General features: G+C 37.4%; 1 protein-coding gene across 19 annotated transcripts in view; it reads left to right on the top strand.

Annotated features, from left to right (window-relative positions):
- The window catches only part of TRPM3 (transient receptor potential cation channel subfamily M member 3), a 904,985-nt gene that overhangs the window by 768,761 nt on the left and 112,681 nt on the right, over positions 1–23,543 (top strand). The window lies entirely within an intron of this gene.

The raw sequence follows: 23,543 nt of genomic DNA, 5'->3' as shown, positions 1-23,543 counted from the left end.
GTGGTTGTGGCTCTCATGGAGAATCCCCCATGTCCATGGCCCAGGCTACCTGGGGATAAACACACAACAAATTCTCTCAAGTTAAGTTCCATCAAAGCAATCACATTCTTAAAATCTAAACAGAGCACCTGTATCTAGATTAAGACTCTTGCACTGCAATAAATTTACATCCTCTTGTTTATATCTTAGTCTTTACAAGCTTAAACTCACTTAGGGAAGTGTCTGAAAAGAAAGCCTCAATAGAAGGTAGCATTTGATTGACTCCCTGATTTCTACCAGAGAAGCATTTCTAATACTGATCAGCAATTCTATGTGTACAAGCCCTGGGTAATTTAGGGCTATCTGTACTTAATTCTGAAAAATTAGGGATTTAGTAGAGAGCATCTTTTTATGAAAATTCAATGATACCTAAATATTCTCATTAACTATAGCAGAAATCAAACTAATAACCTGGCTGGTAACTCTTCTCCATCCAGGAGTGTCTGCATGGCAGTGGCATTATTTACCTGCTAAGTTTATTAACTTATGATTATTAATTTGGTAAATTTATTGTTGGAAATATGTAAAACACTAAAAATATTTGTACAGTGCCTTAATAACATGATATTATCTATTTAATCTTCAAAGTGATCCTTTGAAGAAGATATTATTGACATCATTTTATTCGTGAAGAAACTAAGTCTTGGAGAGTTTAAGTAATTTTCTCCAGCTCCTACAAATAATAAATAAAATCAGTGCTCTTTCTCTTTCACCCAAAGAAGTTGTCATGGCCCACATTTTTACTTGCCACTCAACTGCTATCCAGTAAAGGGTAACCAGACACAGATCAGAATTGAGTCAGACAGCCGCCATTTGGCTTAGATCTTATTCAGCTCTCCAAGAAGCCAGTGTGTATCCATCCTAATACCAGAGATAAATTACCTAATCCCTGGCACACCTACTGTGTACAAAGCATCAATTTAAGTGCTACAAAGTCTTTAAAGATGTGTAAAACAATCTTAAAATACGGTAGAAGTAGAGACCATAATATAAAGTACAAATAAAATATGAAAAAAGGCTCAAATGAAAGAGACTCCTGGATTCAGGGGAAATAGTGGCAATGAAAAGGAAAATAATAACAATATATTGTCAAAGATCTGATAAATTATTACAACCAGTATAGTGAGAGTATGGTGAGACATTCACTTGCTCGTTCATAATTTTTGAACACTCAGTAGTTATTTTTTAATTAATTTTATTTCAATAGTTTTTGGAGTATGGGTGGTTTGGGTTGAACACAGATAAGTTCTTTAGTGTTGATTTCTGAGGTTTTAATGCACCTGTCACCTGCGCAGTGTATACTGTATTCAATATGTAGCCTTTTATCCCTCACCCCACTCCCAAACTTCCTCTCTGAATCCCCAACATACATTATGTCATTCGTATGCCTTCACATCCTCATAGTTTAGTTCCCCTTACGAGTGAGAACATACAATATTCAGTTTTCCATTCCTGAGTTACTTCACTTAGAATAATAGCCTCCAGCTCCACCCAAGTTTCTGCAAAAGACAATATTTCATTCCTTTTTATGGCTGAGTAATATTCCGTGGTATATACATACTGCATTTTCTTTACCCAATCATTAATTGATGAGCACTTCTGTTGCTTCCATATCTTTGCCATTGCGAATTGTGCTGTAATAAATATATGCATGTAGCTGTCTTTTTTATGTAATGACTTATTTTCCTTTCCTAGATAGCCAGTAGCAGGATTGCTGGACTAAATGGTAGATCTACTTTTAGTTCTTTAAGGAATCCACATACTGTTTTCTATAGTGGTTGTACTAATTTATATTCCCACCAGCAGTGTAAAAGTGTTTCCTTTTCACCACATCCACACCAACATCTATTGTTCTTTGACATTTTAATTATGGCCATTCTTGCAGGAGTAAGCTGGTGTCTCATCGTGGTTTTGATTTGCATTTCCATGAGAATTAGTGATGTTGAACAGTTTTTCATATGTTTGTTGGCCATTTGTATATCTTCTTTTGAGAAGTGTCTATTCATGACCTTTGCCCACTTTTTGATGGGATTATTTGTTTTCTTCTTGCTGATTTGAGTTCCTTGTAGATTCTGGATTCTAGACCTTTGTTGGATGCATAGTTTGTGAATATTTTCTCCCACTCTGTGGGTTGTCTGTTTACTCTGTAATTTCTTTTGCTATGAAGAAGCAATTTATTTTTGTTTTTTTGCATTTGCTTTTGGGTACTTAATCATGAATTCTTTGCCTAAGCCAATGTCCAGAAGAGTATTTTTGATGTTATCTTCTAGAATTTTTATGATTTCAGATCTTAGATTTAACTCTTTGATTCATCTTGAGTTGATTTTTGCATAAGGTGACAGATGGAGATCCAGTTTTATTCTTCTACATGTGGCTTGCCAGTTTTCCCAGCACCGTTTATTGAATAGGGTGTCCTTTCCCCAGTGTATGTTTTTGTATGCCTTGTCAAAGATCAGTTGGCTCTAAGTATTTGGCTTTATTTCTGGGTTCTCTATTCTGTCCCATTGGTCTATGTGCCTATTTTTATAACAGTACCCTGCGGTTTTGGTGACTGTACCCTTGTAGTATAACTTGAAGTTGGGTAATGTGAAGCCTTTATATTTGTACTTTCAGCTTAGTATTGCTTTGGCTATGTGGGATCCTTTTTGCTTCCATATGAATTTAGGATTGTTTTTTCTAGTTCTGTGAAGAATTATGGTATTTTGATGGGAATTGCATTGAATCTGTAGATTGCTTTGAGCAGTACAGTCATTTTCACAATGTTGATTCTTCCCATCTATGGGCATGGAATTTATTTCCATTTGTTTATTTCACTTATCTTTCTTTCAGCAGTGTTTTGTAGGGTTTTTTGGTAGATATCTTTCACCTCCTTAGTTAAATATATTCCTAAGGTTTTCTTTTTATTGCAGCTGTTGTTCTTGATTTGATTCTCAGCTTGGTCATTTTTGGTGTATTCCAGTGTTACTGATTTTTGTACATTGATTTTGCATCCTGAGACTTCACTGAATTTGTTTATCAGATCTAGGAGCTTTTTGGATGAGTCTTTAGGGTTTTCTGGGTATACAATCATATAATCTGTGAACAGCGATGGTTGGACGTCCTTTTTTCTGATTTGGATATCTTTCATTTCTTTCTCTTGTCTGATTGCTCTGGTTAGGACTTCCAGTACTAAGTTGAATAGAAGTGGTGAAAGTCAGCATCCTTGTCTTGTTCCTGTTCTCAGGGGGAATGCTTTCAACTTTTCCCAATTTAGTATGACATTGTCTGTGGGTTTGTCAGATATGGCTTTTATTACTTTAAAGTAAGTCCCTTCTATGCCTGTTTTGTTGAGGGTTTTTTTCAAAAAGTGATGCTAGATTTTATCAAATTATTTTTCTGCATCTATTGAGATGATCATATGGTTTTTGTTTTTAATTCTGTTTATGTAATGTGTCACACTTATTGACTTGCATATGTTAAACCATTCCTGCATTCCTGGTATGAAACCCACTTGATCATGATGTATTATCTTTGTGATATGCTGTTGGATTTTGTTCACTAGTATTTTGTTGAGGATTTTTGCATCTATGTTCATCAGGAATATTGGTCTGTAGTTTTCTTTTTTTTGACATGTCCTTTGCTGGTCTTGGTATTAGGGTGATGCTGGCCTCATACAATGATTTAGGGAGGATTCCCTCTTTCTCTATCATTTAGAATAGTTTCAGTAGGATTGGTACCAATTCTTCTTTGAATGTCTGGTAGAATTCAGCTGTAAATCCATCTGGTCCTGGACTTTTTTTGTTGGCATTTTTTAACACTTATTCAATCTTGCTGCTTGTTATTTGTCTTTTCAGGGTTTTTATTTCTTCCTGAATTAATCTAGGAGGGTTGTATATTTTCAGGAATTTATTCACTTCTTATAGATTTTCTAGTTTGTGTGTGTAAAGATGTTCATAGTAGCCTTCATGAACCCCAAATATCTGAGACAGGTCTCAGCTAATTTAGAAAGTTTATCTTGCCAAGGTTGAGGTTGTGTGCCCATGACACAGTCTTAGCAAGTTCTGAGGACTTATGGTCAGAGCACAGTTTGGTTTTATACATTTTAGGGAGACATGAAACATCAGTCAACATACGTAAGATGAAAATTGGTTTGGTCCAGAAAGTCAGGACAACTTGAAGCAGAGGCAGGACAACTCGAAGCAGAGGCGGGGCTTCTAGGTCATAGGTAGATAAGAGACAAATGGTTGCATTCTTTTGAGTTTCTGATTAGCCTCTCCAAAGAAGGTAATCAGATATGCATTTATCTCAGTAAGCAGAGGGGTGACTTTGAATAGAATGGGAGGCAAGTTGGTCCTAAACAGTTCCCAGCTTGACTTTTCCCTTTAGCTTAGTGATTTGGAGGCCCCAAGATTTATTTTCCTTTCACATACTTCCCCTTTTCTTTTTTAAAATCTTTTGGAGAAAGCATTTTAGAAGAAAATGAGTCTCTGATCTCAGGTTTCATCTGATCTCTAATGGCTACAATGGTTTATTCCTAGACAGGTAGGTTCCAAGTTGTTAGGAAAGCTCATTTTTAGCAGGTAAGTCTCATGTCCTATGATGAGAAAATAGGGGGAGAAGGGAGAAAAACAACAACAGACAAAAGAACAATCTTGGAAAATCAATATAGGCCACATTGCTGTGAAGTCAATACATCAGTAGGTAGGTATGAACGTGGCTTATGTATGTAAATAGGTTACCATTATTTTCTTCTGAAGTTTAAGTTGTCTAGCTTCAGTTCACAGGGCTTTATGAAAGCACAGCTTAGTTTTTGGTGACTCCAAATTAAGAAAAATGAGGAAAAAAGAAGGAAAAAATATTATTTTGAAGACTTGTAGCCAAGAAAAATTAGAATTCAGTCCAAATTGTAGAAAATAATAAAAATTGAAAAACATTAGACAAGACTAGAATCTAACAACAGGTATACTATAGTTTTTGAAACATAATTTTTCTCTCTTCAGTTTCCTATTTTTACTAAAGACAAATCATGGTAGGACAGATTTGCTTTATTATACTTGGCCCAGTTATTTGTATACAGTGCTGCAAGAATAATTATTTTTTACATAGGCTTTTATATTGGCTTTAATGGAACTTTGTTCCATAGAAGGAATCTCAGATAAGACTTTGTAAAAACCCAACCCAGCCATGGATTTGTATCATCAAATACCTATGAGTTGGGTCAATTCGTCTCCTCTTCAGGTCCCAACATAAAACTTGGGGCTCCTGGGCCTGTCAGAAAGGAGATTCTTTATTTACCACGGGTCAGGAACCTTGTACAGGGACTGTGTAAACAAGGTATGAGGCCAGTTTTCCCAAGGGGCTTTTATTGGCTCCATAAGTCAAGTTCAATTCCTTAAAGGAAAGCACACCATTCCAGTCAAAGCCTTGGTAAAATAACCAGGTTCTCCAGTTGTGTCCTATTACAAAGGAAAACAGCTTCTTATTACACTTATTCAAATACCTGTATTGCCATAAATTAAGAATACTCACAAACAGTTTCCAAATTCTAGAGAAATCAGGTAGAGAGAAAAAAATATGCTCCAAATTTTGTTCATAGGAGTATACTAACTTCTTAAAAGCTGTCAATAACTCAGAAGAAAAGTTTTCTTGACTCTGACAAAAAACAAACGATCAGCAACATTTTAAACCAAAAGTCAAAAAGATTACTTCAATCTTCTATTAGTTCAGTCCATGCTGTTAATTCCTGTTCTGCTTGATATTCATGAACATTTCAGCTCTTCATGAGTCCTGAAAGTTTTTTCCCTATTCTGATGTCACAATCTCCAAAGTTATCAGAAACCTGTGTTCAGAAGCACCTGTTAGAGTTTTATAGCTGATTATAAAACCACCTTCTAAAGAGGACCAAAACAGGACAACAATTGTCCGTGGATGACAAAAAGTTTTAGGGCAGCCATAGTCAAAGACACAATTGACAAGGAAATTTGTTACCTCTGTAGCATACAAAAATTTAACATAACAATTATAATTATTACTGATAATGTACACTAAGTCATATCACAATTATAGAAGTTTCTCATAATTTTGAAACATATACCAATAACATATTTATACAATTACAGCCCAAAGAAAACCAAACACCATTTCATATTTGACAATGCTTCCTGTATAATTTTTATACCAAATAAGCCAAATTATGTCATTTTTGGACTTTAGGGAACCTAATATCTTAGAGGATTAATTAGGTCAGAAAAATACGTAATTTATAATTTGATTTTGGAAAGTTTGTCAAATATCAAAGGTTTAAAACACTTGATATCACAGGTCATTTTAAAATAAGTCACTCATTTGACCAAAGTGATAACTCAAGGATTTCAAAAAAGAACAGGTTATAACCTTCATTCTTTGGGACAGGAGACTTAATTTTCCAAACAATAAGCCCTAATAAAACAGCATGAAGCTAATTAAATTTGTTTTTCAAAATTTTATAAACAATCTATAAAATTGCAATCTTAACCATAAGATATAACTTCCATAAGCCTTTTATAACCTTTATTAGGGAGTCAGTTAATGCTTCAAGAAAACCTTGTTAATCTGATACAGGGGCCTATAGGCTGGTCTTGCATCAGTGTGCCTTTGACATTAATGATTAATTTATAGAAACTGAATTTATTTTGTCTCTCAAAATTGGCCCTTACAATCACACACTCACCTCTTCTGCAATAGTCCCTGGGCCTTGAGGATTGAATAGCTTTAATTTCTGGCCCTGTGTCTCCAGAATGCAGTTTACTTTGATTGGCATCTTCTACCAGACCTGAAGATGTGGGATTAATTGCTGTCAGTGTTTAAGATTTAGCAGGAATTGCTGTCCTTTTTAGACTCAGGGGTAAAAGCCCTGTAACTCAATGTCAAAGCACTTTAAAAGCACATACAGAAAGATACACAGGTGTAATAATCTTAATTAAAAAAAAAAATTTTTTAATCTCATCTTTTCCTGTGCAAACTAAACTTAATAATAATGGCATAGGAATTGTTTCAATAAACCATAAAATCTGTTAGACCAGTTAGGCCAGTTACCAAAAGGCAAAAGAAAAGGCCTTCTACAGCGCACCAAATATTATATTGGAAGAAAACCTTTCCTTTAGACCTTTAAGAAAACATTGTTAGCATCAGGCCACAACAAACAGAACTCAAGGAAAAACAACTTATATGAGCTGAAAATGAGTTGTTAGTATTTCATGGCCTTTAAAAGGGGAGAAAAAAGCAAAAATAGTGAGATGCAATAAAAGTTTAACTTTTGGTTAAAAAAATAAAATCTTAACAATTTAAGAGTAAATACATTCCTTAAGAAAATTTCATTGTTCCAACCAATTATTTAGTGTACGAGCTTTTTTTTTTTTTTTTTACCTCAAGCCCAATGTGTAGAAAGACCATTATAATTTCCCTTTAATTACAAACTACTTAATCATATAAAAGTTTTTTGGGTTTTTTATGTATATAAATCCTCTTATTGTGACTTACACAGACCGTTTATGATATTCTTGGACTTCCTGGTTTGTCCTGAACGTCCCTCTTTCTTAAACAACCAGTCATTTTATTCTAGGACTACATTTCCCATATAAGATTATTTCTCACATAAAATATTTCTTTTTAAGCTTTCTTACCAAAAAAAACCATTTTTTTTATAACTTTCTTTACATCTCTCTTATTTCCTGGTTCATTTTACCTTGTTTTATACATAACCTTTAAATAAGCTTTGAATGCGACAAAAATTGTTCACCTTTTTAGAAAGGACACACTTTTTTTAGAAAGAATGATTTCCTACAATTTATTTTCATTGGAAAATACCCAAATAATGAAATATCTATTATTTAATTTAATACAACTTTAGATTCTAAATTACGATGAGTTTGTCTACAAGTGCTTATCCCATTACATTTGCCTAATTATTTTATTTTAATTGTTTACCTAGATTATTTATGAAAATTTCAATAGTCATCATTTACAGTTATGGACCACCACTGCAAAATTATAACTGAGACAGTGAAAAAGATCTGATCTAACTGACTCCATCTGGCTTCTAATCTCCAAGCTGTTCTCATTCATTCCTGGGCATAGGCCAAACTATTAACAACTTTGGAAGGAAGTTATAGTTTAGCTTTGAAACAAAGATGGTAACAGTCTTTTCCCAAAACAAATCTTACTGCCTGTGGACTAGACCACCTAAAGCCACAAGATTAGAAGTTATGGTAATCTTACTAAATTCAAGATGTAGCTGTTTTCATTAAACCAATATGAGTATCTTATTTATTAAAAATTACATAAACAAAGATCATTCTGTCTTGGGCTGGGTTTATAGTTTTGTAACCCCTATGCCAAATGTTGACACCTTGTAGTACTTGGCAGGAATTAGTATAAAATTGCTTGATTAATAAATGCAAACAAAAATGTATGCTGGCAATTCTTAAGACATTTCTAATATTACCTTACCAATAATTTTAAAGCTAGGTTATTTATTAAAGAGTTTGCTTAAGTTACATAAACTTGACAAAGCATTTAACTAGACTTTACTTTTTCTGATAAGGTATTTGATTCAAGCACTTTTATTTTCTTAAGCCAATTAATTAGAGCTCTTTTATATGTTTTCAGTAGTGAAACATTGTGTACACAACATATAAATACATAGAGGTATTAGGCATGCCAATAGAAATATATCTTATAGATTCAAAAAGAGCTTTTTTTCCTACCTTAGACTTTCAAATTCTTGATAACCTTTTAAATTATTATAACTCTTTCACTAACCTAAGCAGTAGTCAGCTACATAGCTTTAAATTTGCATATTGAAGGAAACAACTCAGGTGAAAATCAAATAGCAAAATTTACATCATAAGGTACAAAGAGAAAAAGTCTGGTGTACTAGAAGGAAATTAAAACAGATTTAATTGCCAATTAAACATAAAATTATAGAAACCATAAAGGCCTTTTAAATATATATACACACACATATAAACATGCACACAAAGATCCTATAGCTTTTACTTTAGAACTTAGCCATGAGATAAATACAAATTCACCGGCTTGCAAACAAAAAACCTGTTGGAGCCAAACAGTGGTTTTTACCTTAATAGAAAAATAATAGCAGATTTAAAGCAGGCTGAAAAGAAAATAGAGAAAAAAGAGAACTTAGGAACTCCATAGTTTGCAGGTCAACCTTAGGGCTCTTTTTCCTTAATGTGAATATGCACTAGGACCATATTATTTTCATTTTCTTTCTTTTTTTTTTTTTTTTTTTTTTGAGATGGAGTCTCACTCTTTTGCCCAGGCTGGAGTTTAGGGGCACGATCTCAGCTCACTGCAACCTCTGCCTCCCGGGTTCAAGTGATTCTCCTGCCCCAGCCTCCTGAGTACCTGGGATTACAGGCACAAGCCACCACACCTGGCTAATTTTTGTATTTTTAGCAGAGACGGGGTTTCACCATGTTGGTCAGGCTGGTCTCAAACTCCTGACCTTGTGATCTGCCCAACCCGGGCTCCCAAAGGGCTGAGATTACAAGCATGAGCCACCATGCTGGTCGTTACTTCCATTTTACATAAACTCAGGCAGGTAGAAGTGCCGTAAAACCTACAGAGTGCTTCACACCTGTAATCCCAGCACTTTGGGAGGCCGAGGTGGGCAGATCACAAGGTCAGGAGATCAGGACCATCCTGGCTAACACAGTGAACCCCGTCTCTACTAAAAATACAAAAAAATTAGCCAGGTGTGGTGCAGGTGCCTATAGTTCCAGCTACCCAGGAGGCTGAGGCAGGAAAATGGCGTGAACCCAGGAGGCGGAGCTTGCAGTGAGCCGAGATTGCGCCACTGCACTCCAGCCTGGGTGACAGAGCAAGACTCCACCTCAAAAAAAAAAAAAAAAAAAAAAAAAAACAACCTACAGAGTGCTTAAAAAGGGGTCATTCTCCTTGTTTACTGCTCATTCTTAGATTATTTGTTTCCCACTGTTTTTCTTAAAAGGAGGAATTGAGTTGTGGCCTAGGGGTTTTGTGTGGTGGATCGATGTGTGCTGCTTGTGAGCAGGACTCTACAGTGTGTCACCACTGGATCATTTCCACCCTCTTATATGTCTCAGTTTCTCCCTCCAGAGGTCCATGACCTCTGAGAGGCCTCAAAACACCAAGTGATCAAGCCCTTATATGCATTTCCTGGACAAGCCTTTTTTAAAATAAATTTTTGTTGGGGATTTCCCTGTAAGGGTCACTGCACATTATGGGAGGTCAACGCACCAGACACTTCCACAAGGCCCCCAGTCACCCAGGGGCACCTTTTGGCTGGGAGGAGCAAATGCCCTTTCTCTTTAAGGCTGAGAAAACTCAGTCCCTCATTTACCTATAAAAACAACAATTCAGTTCCTCACACAAATGCACACAGACAAGCTGAACTGAGATTAATTTTGGGAGAAAAAGCAATAGAGAAGACGCTTTAGAATACATCTCTGAACTAGAATTAGGATCCTAAAACAACAACTTCCAAGGAAGGAAAAAAAAAAAACAGCCAAGACCACCTCCTGTGAACTGTGCTTAGCCACCCCTAAGTTTGGAGCTCTCAGTGCCAAACACCAAGATTTGACACACCAAGGTCAAATCTTCTCACAGTACAAGGTAATCTCTGGTACCCCCAAAGCCAAAGAGGTCAAGTCATACAATATAGGAAAACAGAACTTTAGAACTAAGAAGAATCCACCCATGACTATTGAAACTCCACGAAGAAAAGAGAATACCCCAAAAGGGGTGAGTGGCACCTTTGTTCTGAGTTCTTTACAGGAGTTCAAGTCATTAGAAGCCTTCTCTAGATTTTATAGTACAGCAGATGGTGAAGGGGGAAAGAGCTATAGGGTGAAAGAAAAGTAAATGAAAGAACATTTGTTTGGTTTTTTTTTTGAGACAGGAAGCAAACTCAGAAACCAAGTGCATAGTTTTTTGGGTTTGTTTTGTATTGTTTTGTTTTCCTCTTTTGCAGCTGTGAGGAATTTTAGCCAAATTAGAGAGGCTTTGTTACCTATAATTTGGAATTCTCACTTGGATTTGACCAAGTTAGGTGGAGTTGGTCAAATCTGATGGGAGAAAGACTGAAACAACCAAAAAAAAACCATATGATCTCTGGACACTCTAATGATAAGGAAAAATTTCAGATGGATGTGTTTTCATTGACTGCACCCTATTGCGTTTAGTTACAACATTTACAAATAAAGTATATTTGTGGGAATGAATCGAATCCCTAGGAAGAATATTTAATCCAGACAAAATTATTTAGATAAGACAAAAAGGATCCAAAGACTGCAACAACAAGAAATGTTCCTCAACATTGTTATAGGGAGGGTTGGCATTATCCTGTATATCGTAAAGTCATGACACCACTGTGAACATGGCAAGGTTGGCAAATCCTGCTCCCTCCGCATCCTAGTCCATCAAGCAAGGCCATACTTATACTATCCATGTCAGATAAGACACCTGAGTTTTTTTCTTTAACGACTCTCCCAAGGAGGATCCACAGCCTTCATTTACAACCCATTGAAGTGTTTAGCACTCTTAAGGCATTTTTTAAAAAATATTCCCCCAGCACTGATGCTCGAATCCCCAAACAACTATTTCCTACAACATGTAATCACTAGGGCCGTGACATACTTGAGATGTCTTACCTCAAGTGGGCCCTGACTCTGGTCTGCAACTCCCTCATCATTTAAGCCATATCCTCTAATACACTGCCCACATTCCTCTATTCTCTCCACATCCCCATTCCCTCTCACCTTCAGCAGATGGTATCCCCTGTTACTACTTATAACATTCAGCCTCAGCCAAGCTCCCTTCCTATCATTCTTTTCCATTCATGAATATTAGTTTCTTCACTCACCCTCTTTGCTTTTCCTCCTCTATCTGAAGACCTCTCTTCTTGGCTAAACCCAAATCCTCCCTGGCCTCCATTCTCTAGAATCTCATCCATCATGTACTTGTTCTTTCCTTTTACACTTTCACAGTTTCCCTTTCCGAGGGCTTTTCCCGCTTCTGCTGTAAGCACATTCAAGGCCCTCATCGACCTAAGAAGTCCTTGGCTACTCTCCACCAAGCCCTGCAAGGTAGCATCTAACCTTTCTCCTCTTAGCCAGCAAACTCTGAGAGGTACTCTAAATTCTTGACTCACTCACTCACTCTGCAGACTCTTACATCTCAGCTTCTACCTCACCAAACTTATTTACACAGCTTTCCACACTCCTGAAGATTCCAAAGGGTCTCCTAACCCCAATACTCATCTTCCTGAACCTCTCAGCCACTTTGACAGTGTTGACCTTATCCACTTCTTCTGGCAACTATTTTCTACTTTCAGGGGAGACCACAGTTTAAAGCCTGATTCTGTGAGTTACTCTGCCTCTCTGAGCCTATTTTCCAATTAGCAAAGTGGGAATAAAGATACTCACTGTACAGATTTTTTGTGAGCATTAAATGGGATCATACATGTAATATGCCCAGCATGTAATTGGCTGTCACTGTATGATGAAAATTCTATTTATTTTTACCTTTCCTTGGTGTCAAAGTTCCTGAGTATTCTGCCTTTCTGACCACTCCTTTGTCTTCTTCATTAGATGTCCTTATTTCTTCACTTCACCTTCCCGCAAACTTATAAAGTCCCATGGTTTCAAATATCACGTCTACATGAATAACTCTAGGTCTGCCTCCAACCCTGGCTTCCCTCCCTGCTCACCCCTTTCTGATTGCCTACTGGACAATTCCCTCGGGTGTCACTTAGTACTTCAAATTCAATCAAATTAACTGTCTTAAAAATAATAATAATAATAATATAAACAAAGTAATCATCTTTCCTCCAAAACCTGATTTCTACCTGATTTTCCTATTTCTGTTCATATAGCCACCATCTTTTCAATTATCTAGGTTCAAAGCCTCCTCCACATTCCTCCCTTTGTCCAAGAAAATGCTTGCCAATTCTGAGCATTTTTTTTGTCTCCAGAATATCTGTCATATCAACCCCATGTTGATCTATTCATATTCCTCCTTGCTCAGCAACACTAGGCCTTCAGGATTTTTTCTTTGATTTATTGCAGTGGCCTCTGAAGGGTCTTCCTCCTTCCTACTGAGCATGTTCCTATCCATTCCCAATATTTCAGTTAGAGGAATACTAATAATACTAATGCAAAGCTTTGATCAGAACACTCTTCTACCTACAAAATCCTTCAGGACTTCCAACGTAGACATGACTACCTAACTCATCCTTCTCTTCTTCTCCTAGAAAGCTTCAAGAAATAGTAAAGAAAAAAGAAAGAAAGAAAAACAATCAGACTGCATGTTTGGTGAAGCTAGGAACTATATTCCAAAATGTTTGTATATGCAGGAGCTATGCAGGAGGAAGGAGGAAGGGGTGAAAGTAGAGGAGATAGAAATTAACAGTGGCAGTCCTCACAAAGCGCCAACAAAAATATTATTCCTGGATGTGAGGGACACCCCAAGATGCAAAGTTCTCTCCTTTGTCTGGAATAGTATGTGCAAAAACAAGAGTGAGTTAGATGGTGGCAGGAGTCCCTCCTGTCCCTGACTTATTACACAGAAATAGAGGCAGTGGGCCACGTCAGATAAGCCATGCTTGCAGGAGGGAGTTTGACATTGTAGTAGATTACAGGAAGCCTTCCAGTTGTGATAATTAATAACTAGCCTGAAATGCTATCCTGGGCCCATTTAAATGATAAGTAATAAAAAAGGGATTAGCATAGACTGCCTACAGAGATATTCTAAGAAAGAATAACAAAAGAGCAAAATCTATTAACAGAAGAATAATAGTCTTTATAAAAATGTTTCTGGGTAGTCAGAAGTCTAAGTTTCAAAAACATTAAATAAATTTTTCCCCTTTTTATGTGTCTGCTTGATCAGTATTAAAGTGCTATGGCTAAAATTTTACAGAAGTATATAACCCGGGCGTTGGTCTCTTTGTAGACACCTTTTCTATACTACAGATCTTCATTCACTTTCATATGTGTATCATTTTTATTGTCGTGTTACTTTTGTTCAATGAAAACTTTGCGATAAAAAGTGGAGAAAAATTTTTCTGGGGAACAGATGAACATTATGAATAAGTAGGTATCATAAAATTTAAAAATTTTTAATCTTATTGAAGCACTCATCTATGAAGAAATACTTAAAAGTTGAAATACCAAAATTCAGGTAAGAATAGATGAGGCAGCAAAAGGAGATAAAGTATGAATAGCACTCAAGAATGAAGCGGGGGAATCATCACAGAATTGCAGATGAAATGAGAAATGTTGCAAGATCAAATATACAGTGTGAAAAACCCAGTGCAGGACACAGAGGATAGAAATGTAAACAAAAATGAAATGAAGTGGAAATAAAGAGTTCATGGGGATTAAAGAGAAATTATATGACAGAAAGTGGAGATCCAACAAAAGCATAACTGGTCTCCAAAGAAGGAAACGAAAATAATGAATCAAAACAAATTTTTAAAACAAAATTACACAATTTAAAATATAATTTAGATATGTTTTCATTTTTAAAAAATATTAAACTTGATCTAGATATTGAAGGAGCCACCTTATGCCAGGAAGAACTGACCCACAATCATCAATGCCCAGAAAGATCCTAATAAAGTTACTAAACTTCAGAGAAAAATAAAGGATACCCTGGGCCTCCAGGCAAAATGACCAAGTCTTTTATGAGGGGAAAAATTGAACTGGCCTTAGACCTTCTTTTTCCTCTTTTAACTTTTATTTTAGATTCGGGAGTACATGTGCAGGTTTGTTACATGTGCAAATTGCATGCCCCTGGGGTTTTGTGTACAAATCATTTCATCATCCAGGAAGCAGTGAGCATAGTACTTAATGGGTAGTTTTTCAGTCTTCACCGTCTTCCCACCCTCCACCCTCAAGTAAATCCCGGTGTCTCTTATTCTCCCTTTTGTGTCCATGTGTACTCAATGTTTAGCATCCACTTATAAGTGAGAACATTGATATTTGGTTTTCTGTTCCTGTGTTAATTTGCTTAGAATAATGGCCTCCAGCTGCATCCATATTGCTGCAAAGAACACAGTTTCATTCTTTCTTACGTCTGTGTAATATTCCATTTTGTATATATACCATATTTTCTTTATCCAATTCACCATTAATGGGCAGGGTTGATTCCATGTCTTTGCTATTGCAAAAAGTGCTGTGATAAAAATACATGTGCATGTGTCTTTATGGTAGAATAATTAATATTCCTTTGAGTGTATGCCCAGTAATGGTATTGCTGGGTTGAATGGTAGTTCTAAGTTCTTTGAGATATCTCTGGACTGCTTTCCACAGGAAGTGAACTAATTTACATTCCCATTACATTATAATAATGCTTATTATAGCAGTATATAAGCATTCCCTTTTCTCTGCAACGTCACCAAAATCTGTTATTTTTTGACTTTTTAGTACTAGCCATTCTGAATGGCATCAGATAGTATTTCATTTTGGTTTTGATTTGCATTTTTCTAATGATAGTGATACTGAGCATTTTTCCCATGATTATTGGCCACATGTATATACTTCTTTTAAGAAGTATCTGTTAAGCTGGGTGTGATGGCTCACACCTGTAATCCCAGCACTTTAGGAGGCGGAGGCTGGCAGATTGCTTGAGGCCAGGAGTTCGAGACCAACTTGGCCAACATGGCAAAACACTGTCTCTACTAAAAATACAAAAATTAGCCAGGCATGGTGGCAAACACCTGTAATCCCAGCTACTCGGGAGGCTGAGGCAGGAGAATTGCTTGAACCTGGGAGGCAGAGGTTGCAGTCAGCTGAGATTGAGCCATTCCACTCCAGCCTGGGTGATGGAGTGAGACTCCATCTCAAAAACAAAAGTGTCTGTTCATGTCTTTTGCCCATCTTTAAATGAGGTTGTTTTTACTTGTTGATTTGTTTAAGTTCCTTATATATTCTGGATATTAGACCTTTGTTGGATGTATAATTTGCAAATATTTTCTCACATTCTTTAGGTTGTCCATTTACTCTGTTGATAGTTTATTTTGTTGTGCAGAAGCTCCTTGGGTTAATTAGGTCTCATTGTCTAATTTGGTTTTGTTGCAATTGCTTGTGGAGTCTTTGTCGTGAAATCTGTGCCAGGTGCTATGTCCAGAATTATATGTCCTAGGTTTTCTCTTGGGATTTTCATAGTTTTAGGTTTTATATTTAAGTCTTTAATCCATCTTGAGTTGATTTTTGTATATAGTGAAAGGAATGGGTCCAGTTTCAATCTTCTGCATATGGCTAACCAGTTATCCCAGCTCCATTTACTGAATAGGGAGTCCTTGCCCTATTGCTTGTTAGTGTTGACTTTGTCAAAGATCTGATTCCTGTAGGTATGTGGCTTTATTTCTGGGTTCTCTAACCTGTTCCACTGGTTTATGTGTCTTTTTTTTGTACTAGTATGATGCTGGTTTTGTTATTGTAGCCTTGTAGTATAATTTGAAGTCAGGTAGCGTGATGCCTCCAGCTTTATTCTTTTTGCTTAAGATTGTTTTGGCTATTCAGGCTCTTTTCAGGTTGCATATTAATTTTAGAATAGGTTTTCCTTTGCTTTTTTTCTGAGATGTGATTTCACTCTGATGCCCAGGCTGCCATGATCATGGCTTACTGCAGCCTTGACCTCCTAGGCTCAAGTGATCCTCCCATCTCGGCCTCCCAAGTGGCTGGGACCACAGGTACATGCCACCATGCCTGTCAACTATTTTGTATTACTTATAAAGATGAGGTCTCCCTATGTTGCCCAGGCTGGTCTCAAACTCCTGGGCTCAAGTGATCTTCCTGCCTCCATCTCCCAAAATGCTGGTAATACAGGCATAAGCCACCATACCTGGCCAGTTTTTTCTAATTCTATGAAAAATTACACTGGTAGTTTGATACAGATAGCATTGAATCTGCATGTTGCTTTGCGTAGTATGGCCATTTTAACAATATTAATTATTCCTATCCATGAGCATGTAATGTTTTTCCATTTGTTTATGTTGTCTCTGATTACTTTCAACAGTGTTTTGTAATTCTCACTATAGAGATCTTTCACCTCCCTTGTTTGCTAGGTATTCCTAAATATTTTATTCTTTTTATAGCTATTGTGACTGATACTGTATTCTTGATTTCTCTCTCAGCTTGGACATTATTGGTGTATAGAATACTACTGATTTTTGTACATTTATTTTGTATTCTGAAACTTTACTGAAGTTGTTTATCAGTTCTAAGAGCCTTTGGGCATAGACCATGGGATTTTCTATGTATAGAATCATATTGTCTGTGAACAAAGATAGTTTGACTTCCTCTCTTCCTATTGGGATGCCTTTTATTTCCTTCTTTTTGCCTGATTGCTCTGTCAAGGGCTTCTAGTACTATGTTGAATAGAAGTAGTGAGAGTGGGCATCCTTGTCTTGTTCCAGTTCTCAAGGGGAATGCTTCCAGCTTTTGCCTGTTCAGTATGATGGTGGCTGTAGGTTTGTCATAGATGGCTCTTATTCTTTTAAGGTATGTTCCTTCAATGCCTAGTTTGTTGAAAGTTTTTAACATAAAAGGATGTTGAATTTTGTTGAAAGCTTTTTCTGTGTCTATGAAGATTATCATGTGTTGTTTGTTTTTGTGGTGAATCACATTTATTTATTTTTGTATGGTGAACCAACCTTGCATCCCAGGAAAAAAGCCTACTTGATCATGGTGGATAAGTTTTTTGATGTGCTGCTGGATTCAGCTTGCTAGTATTTTGTTGAGAATTTTTGCTTCTGTGTTCATCAGGGATATTGGCCTGAAGTTTTCTTTTTTTCATTGTGTCTCTGCCAGGTTTGGTTATGAATGATGCTGACCTCATAAAATAAGTTAAGGAAGCATCATTCCTCTTCAATTTTTGGAATATTTTCAGTAGGATTGGTACCACCTCTTATTTATATGTCTAATAAAATTTGACTGTGAATCTCTCTGGTCCAGGGCATTTTCTTGTTGGTAGATTTTTTATTACTAATTCAATTTCAGAACTTGCTATTGGTCTGTTCAGGTATTCAGTTTCTTCCTGGTTCAATCTTGGGAGATTGTATGTTACAAGGAATTCATCAATTTCTTCTAGGTTTCTAGGTCTTGTACATAGAGGTGTCCCTAATAGACTCTGAGGGTTTTTTTTGTTTTGTTTTGTTTTTTTTGTATTTCCATGGGGTCAGTGGTAATGTCATCTTTGTCATTTCTGATCGTGTTTATTTGGATCTTCTCTCTTTTTTCTTTATTAGTCTAGCTAGTGGTCTATCAATCTTATGTATTTTTTCAAAAAACCAACTCTTAATTCCATTGATTTTTTTTTTATTATTATACTTTAAGTTCTGGGATACATGTGCAGAACATGCAGGTTTGTTACATATGGATACACGTGCCATGGTGGTTTGCTGCACCCATCAACCCATAGTCTACATTAGATATTTCTCCTAATGCTATCCCTCCCCTAGCCCCTCACCCCCTAACAGGCCCCAGCATATGATGTTTTCCTCCCTGTGCCCATGTGTTCTCATTGTTCAACTCCCACTATGAGTGAGAACATGCAGTGTTTGGTTTTCTGCTCCTGTGTTAGTTTGCTGAGAATGATGGTTTCCAGATTCATCCATGTCCCTGCAAAGCTCATGAACTCATCCTTTTCTGTGGTTGCATAGTATTCCATAGTGTATATGTGCCACATTTTCTTTATCCAGTCTATCATTGATGGGTACTGGGGTTGGTTCCAAGTCTTTGCTATTGTGAATAGTGCTTTAATAAACATGTGTCCATGTGTCTTCATAGAATGATTTATAATCCTTTGGGTACATACCCAGTAATGGGATTGCTGGGTCAAATGGTATTTCTGGTTCTAGATCCTTGAGAAATCGCCACACTGTCTTCCACAATGGTTGAACTAATTTACACACCCAACAGTGAAAAAGCATTCCTATTTCTCCACATCCTTTCCAGCATCTGTTGTTTCCTGACTTTTTAATGATTGCCATTCTAACTGGCGTGAGATGGTATCTCATTGTGATTTTGATTTGCATTTCTCTAATGACCAGTGATGATGCACTTTTTTTCATATGTTTTGTTGGCTGCATAAATGTCTTCTTTTGAGAAGTGTCTGTTCATATCCTTTGCCCACTTTTTGATGGGGTTGTTTTTTTCTTGTAAATTTGTTTTAAGTTCCTTATAGATTCTGGATATTAGCCCTTTGTCAGATGCATAGATTGCAAAAATTTTCTCCCATTCTGTAGGTTGCCTGATCACTCTGATGATAGTTTGTTTTTTTTTTTTTGGCTGTGAAGAAGCTCTTTAGTTTAATTAGATCCCATTTGTCAATTTTGGCTTTTGTTGCCATTGCTTTTGGTGTTTTGGTCATGAAGTCTTTGCCCATGCCTGTATCCTGGATGGTATTGCCTAGGTTTTCTTCTAGGGTTTTTATGGTTTTAGGTTATATGTTTAAGTCTTTAATCCACCTTGAGTTAATTTTTGTATAAGGTGTAACGAAGGGGTCCAGTTTCACTTTTCTTCATATGGCTAGCCAGTTTTTCCAACACCATTTATTAAATAGGGAATCCTTTCCCCATTGCTTGTTTTTGTCAGGTTTGTCAAAGATCAGATGGTTGTAGATGTGTGGCATTATTTCTGAGGCCTCTGCTCTGTTCCATTGATGTATATATCTGTTTTGGTACCAGTGTCATGCTGTTTTGGTTACTGTAGCCTTGTAGTATAGCTTGAAGATGGGAAGTGTGATGCCTCCAGGTTTGTTATTTTTTGCTTAGGATTGTCTTGGCTATGCAGGCTCTTTTTCAGTTCCATATGAAATTTAAGATAGATTTTTCTAATTCTGTGAAGAAAGTCAATGGTAGCTTGATGGGAATAGCATTGAATCTGTAAATTACTTTGTGCAGTATGGCCATTTTCACAATATTGATTCTTCCTATCCATGAGCAAGGAATGTTTTTCCATTTGTCTGTGTCCTCTCTTATTTCCTTGAGCAGTGGTTTATAGTTCTCCTTGAACAGGTCCTTCACATCCCTTGTAAGTTGTATTCCTAGGTATTTTATTCTCTATGTAGCAATTGTGAATGGGAGTTCACTCATGATTTGGCTTTCTGTTTGTCTATTATTGATGTATAGAAACACTTGTGATTTTTGCACATTGATTTTGTATCCTGAGACTTTGCCAAAGTTGCTTATCAGCTAAAGGAGATTTGAGGCTGAAACGATGGGGTTTTCTGAATATAAAATCATGTCATCTGCAAACAGAAACAATTTGACTTCCTCTCTTCCTGTTTGAATACCCTTATTTCTTTCTCTTGCCTGATTTCCCTGGCCAGAACTTCCAATACTATGTTGAATAGGAGTGGTGAGAGAGGGCATCCTTGTCTTGTGCCAGTTTTCAAAGGGAATACTTCCAGCTTTTGCCCATTCAGTATGACATTGGCTGTGAGTTTGTCATAAATAGTTTTTATTATTTTGAGATACATTCCATCAATACCTAGTTTATTGAGAGTTTTTATCATGAAGGGGTGTTGAATTTTATTGAAGGCCTTTTCTGCATCTATTGAGATAATCATGTGGTTTTTGTCATTGGTTGTCCAATGACTCCATGTTCAGCCCTCATTTCAGGAGGGCAGGCTGGCCAGCAGATTGCTCCAGCCAATTGGCAAAATACTTCTGTTGTGGGGACATGCAAGATCGGGTAGCCAGAATGGTTCTGCTACATTGATTTGTTTGTATAAGCACAGGTCCCACATACCCTAGGAGTGGCACTGCTCCTTCACAGCACTTATACAATCTGAAAGTATGCTGTTCATGAGTTTATTTGCTTACTTCCGAGTACTTCCCCACCACCAGTAGGATGTAAGCTCTGTGAAGAGGTTGACCTTAGCTACCCTGTTTGTCATTGGATGTTTAATGACGAATCAGTTCCCAGCAGAGAGAGTATTCAATAAATATCTGTTGATGAGATAAATGAATTACTGCATGAAATAATGTATTTAATTACAGACTTCTCTTCTCCTCTAGACTGTAAGCTCTCAAGACAAAGTATTCTGCTTTATATGTTTTGGTCCTCATGCTGGCATACTGCCTCCCATATGAGGAGGCATGAAATCAGTATCTTTGAAAGCATAAGTAAATGAACAGATGAATGAGTGAATGAATAAACATATGCTATCTACACTAGAAGTTCTTAATTTTATCCTCACATTAGAATCATTGGGGAACTTTTAAAAACTGCAAAGCCCAGGACCAATTAAACTAGAATCTGTGGGGGCGTGCCCCAGGCATGAGTATATTTTAAAGCTCTTTAGGCAATTCCAAGTGCACAGCCATAGTTGAGAACAGGGTGACCAGCCACCAGGTTTATTCAGGATTGACACATCTCCCAGAGTGCAGGAATTTAAATGCTAACACTGTGACTACACTGGGCAAGCCTAGATGGCTGGTCACCCTAGCCGAGAACCACTGATCCAAACTGTCACCCACGGCCTTTCTTGAGTGATGTATTTTCAATTTTTGAAAGTCAAGACTCGTTGGTTTCGTGCTTTCATTTGACACTTGCCTAATTACATTCAGGCCTGGCCTGTAGCTCACCTTGACCTCAATAACTGCTTCCTGCTATGTGTTCCTCTTCAGGCTCGTACTGCTATTACTGACTTGGGTGACATACTAATTTGTAACATACAAATGGCAAAGGGAATGATTAAACCATTCCAGCAAGTCAGCACCAGCCAGTAGACCAGCTAGAGAAGCAAAGAAACATGTAAAGTGCTACCTTTCCAAATGCAATCGCAATGAGCCTTCACTTCTTTTCCTCTCCAAATTGATGACAGAACATTTTGACACATTTCTACTTATCACTTGTGTATGCCAGTTACCCTGGTATGAGTGTGCAGTCCCTGTTGTTACCTGAGGAGATAATTTTTAATGGAAAATTCCACGTGAGAGCTGAAATGATATTCATCATTGTAAACACTAATAAATTTACTCCAAGTATGTGGTCGATAATAAGCCCATCAATGTGTGGACACCAGAATCAGAAATGCTCTTCAACCTATGAAGGGAACAGAGCACCACAGCTCTTGAGGGCCTTGTTACTCAAAGCGTGGCCCCAGATCAGCAGCAGCGGCCTCACCTGGGAGCTCGTTAGAAATACAGAACCTTAGGCCACACCCAAGAGCTACTGAATCAGAAGGTCTGCAGCTGGGACCCAAGAACCTGTGTCTTAAAAAGTTCTCCAAGTTGTACTTATGCATGCTAAAATTTGAGAAGTGTTCACTTAGCAAACATTTTTTGCCTAATTTATAACGTCAGTATCTCAGAGCCCAGAGGGAAGAGGCGAGGGTAAGCAGGAAAGGAGGCACACAGCGCAGTAATTCCCAGCCTCTGCTGCACATTGGAAGCATGTGGAGAGCTTTAAAAATATCCGCACCTGGATCCCATCCCAAGCAACATGATTTAATTGGTATAGGATGCACCCTGAGCAAAGTTCCCCAGGTGATTCTAATGTGCAGCAAAGTTTTGGAATCACTGTTATAAGTTAACCACCAGGACCCCTGCCCCCTCTCCTCATTGTTTCTGGCCTTGACTGCTGGCGAACCCAGAGGAATGAACAGCATACACATTTGCTATATTTCTTTCCTAAACATCAGAAGCAGCAATGACGAAGAAGAATTCTCTGGATCTGACTCTCACCTCTAGTTTGATGTATACTTGTTCCATTTACCCTGTTAGTAGCTGTTTTATCTTTGGCTGTTCAACCTCCCTGGATCTCAGTAGTCTCATATGTTTCAATGAGACAGGAGACAATAAGACCCAGTCGCCAGATTAACTGGGATGTTACATATGACATGTGGAAGTGCCTAATACTTTGCCCAGCACATGTTTGATGTTTAAAAACTCTGAGTCGAGGAAGGTTGTCTCTTTATCGTCCTCCCTGATCGTGAGATATCCAGCAGCATGGAGCTTGGCAATTATTTAGGGGTGTCTCTTCCTCAGTGCACTAAGGGTGTTAGTGAACTGTGAAAAACCTGTTTAAACAGAAATCACTTATACAATCTCATTTCAGTCTCACACCCCAGCCACGTAAACCGGATATTTATTGCCTCCATGTCACAGATAATCAACAGTGGCTGAGAGGCATCCACACAGCCACAGGGACTCCCACTTGGGCCCCCTGCCTGGAGCCTAATGTTCCTTTCGTTACTGCACTGCCTCCATTTCCATCTTCCCCTCCAGCTGTTTGGCAGGCTGCCTCTATGGACAGGATGCATTCACCTAGATGAGCTCTGGGCCAATAGAACTTCCTGTGATGATAGAAATGTTCTGTATCTGTGCTTTCCAGTTCAGTAGTCACTAGCCACATGGAACTATTAAGTTCTTAAAATGTGGCTAGCCTGACTGAGGAATTATAGCTTTAATTTTATTTAATTTTAATTAATTTAAACTTAGCCACCTGTGAACTGCACAGCTCTAGAGACAATCT

Source organism: Pongo pygmaeus, chromosome 13 (genome assembly GCF_028885625.2).
Source record: "Pongo pygmaeus isolate AG05252 chromosome 13, NHGRI_mPonPyg2-v2.0_pri, whole genome shotgun sequence".
NCBI lineage: Eukaryota > Metazoa > Chordata > Mammalia > Primates > Hominidae > Pongo > Pongo pygmaeus.
Note: the sequence above shows the minus strand (reverse complement) of the source record. Positions and strands in the feature narration are given on the sequence as shown.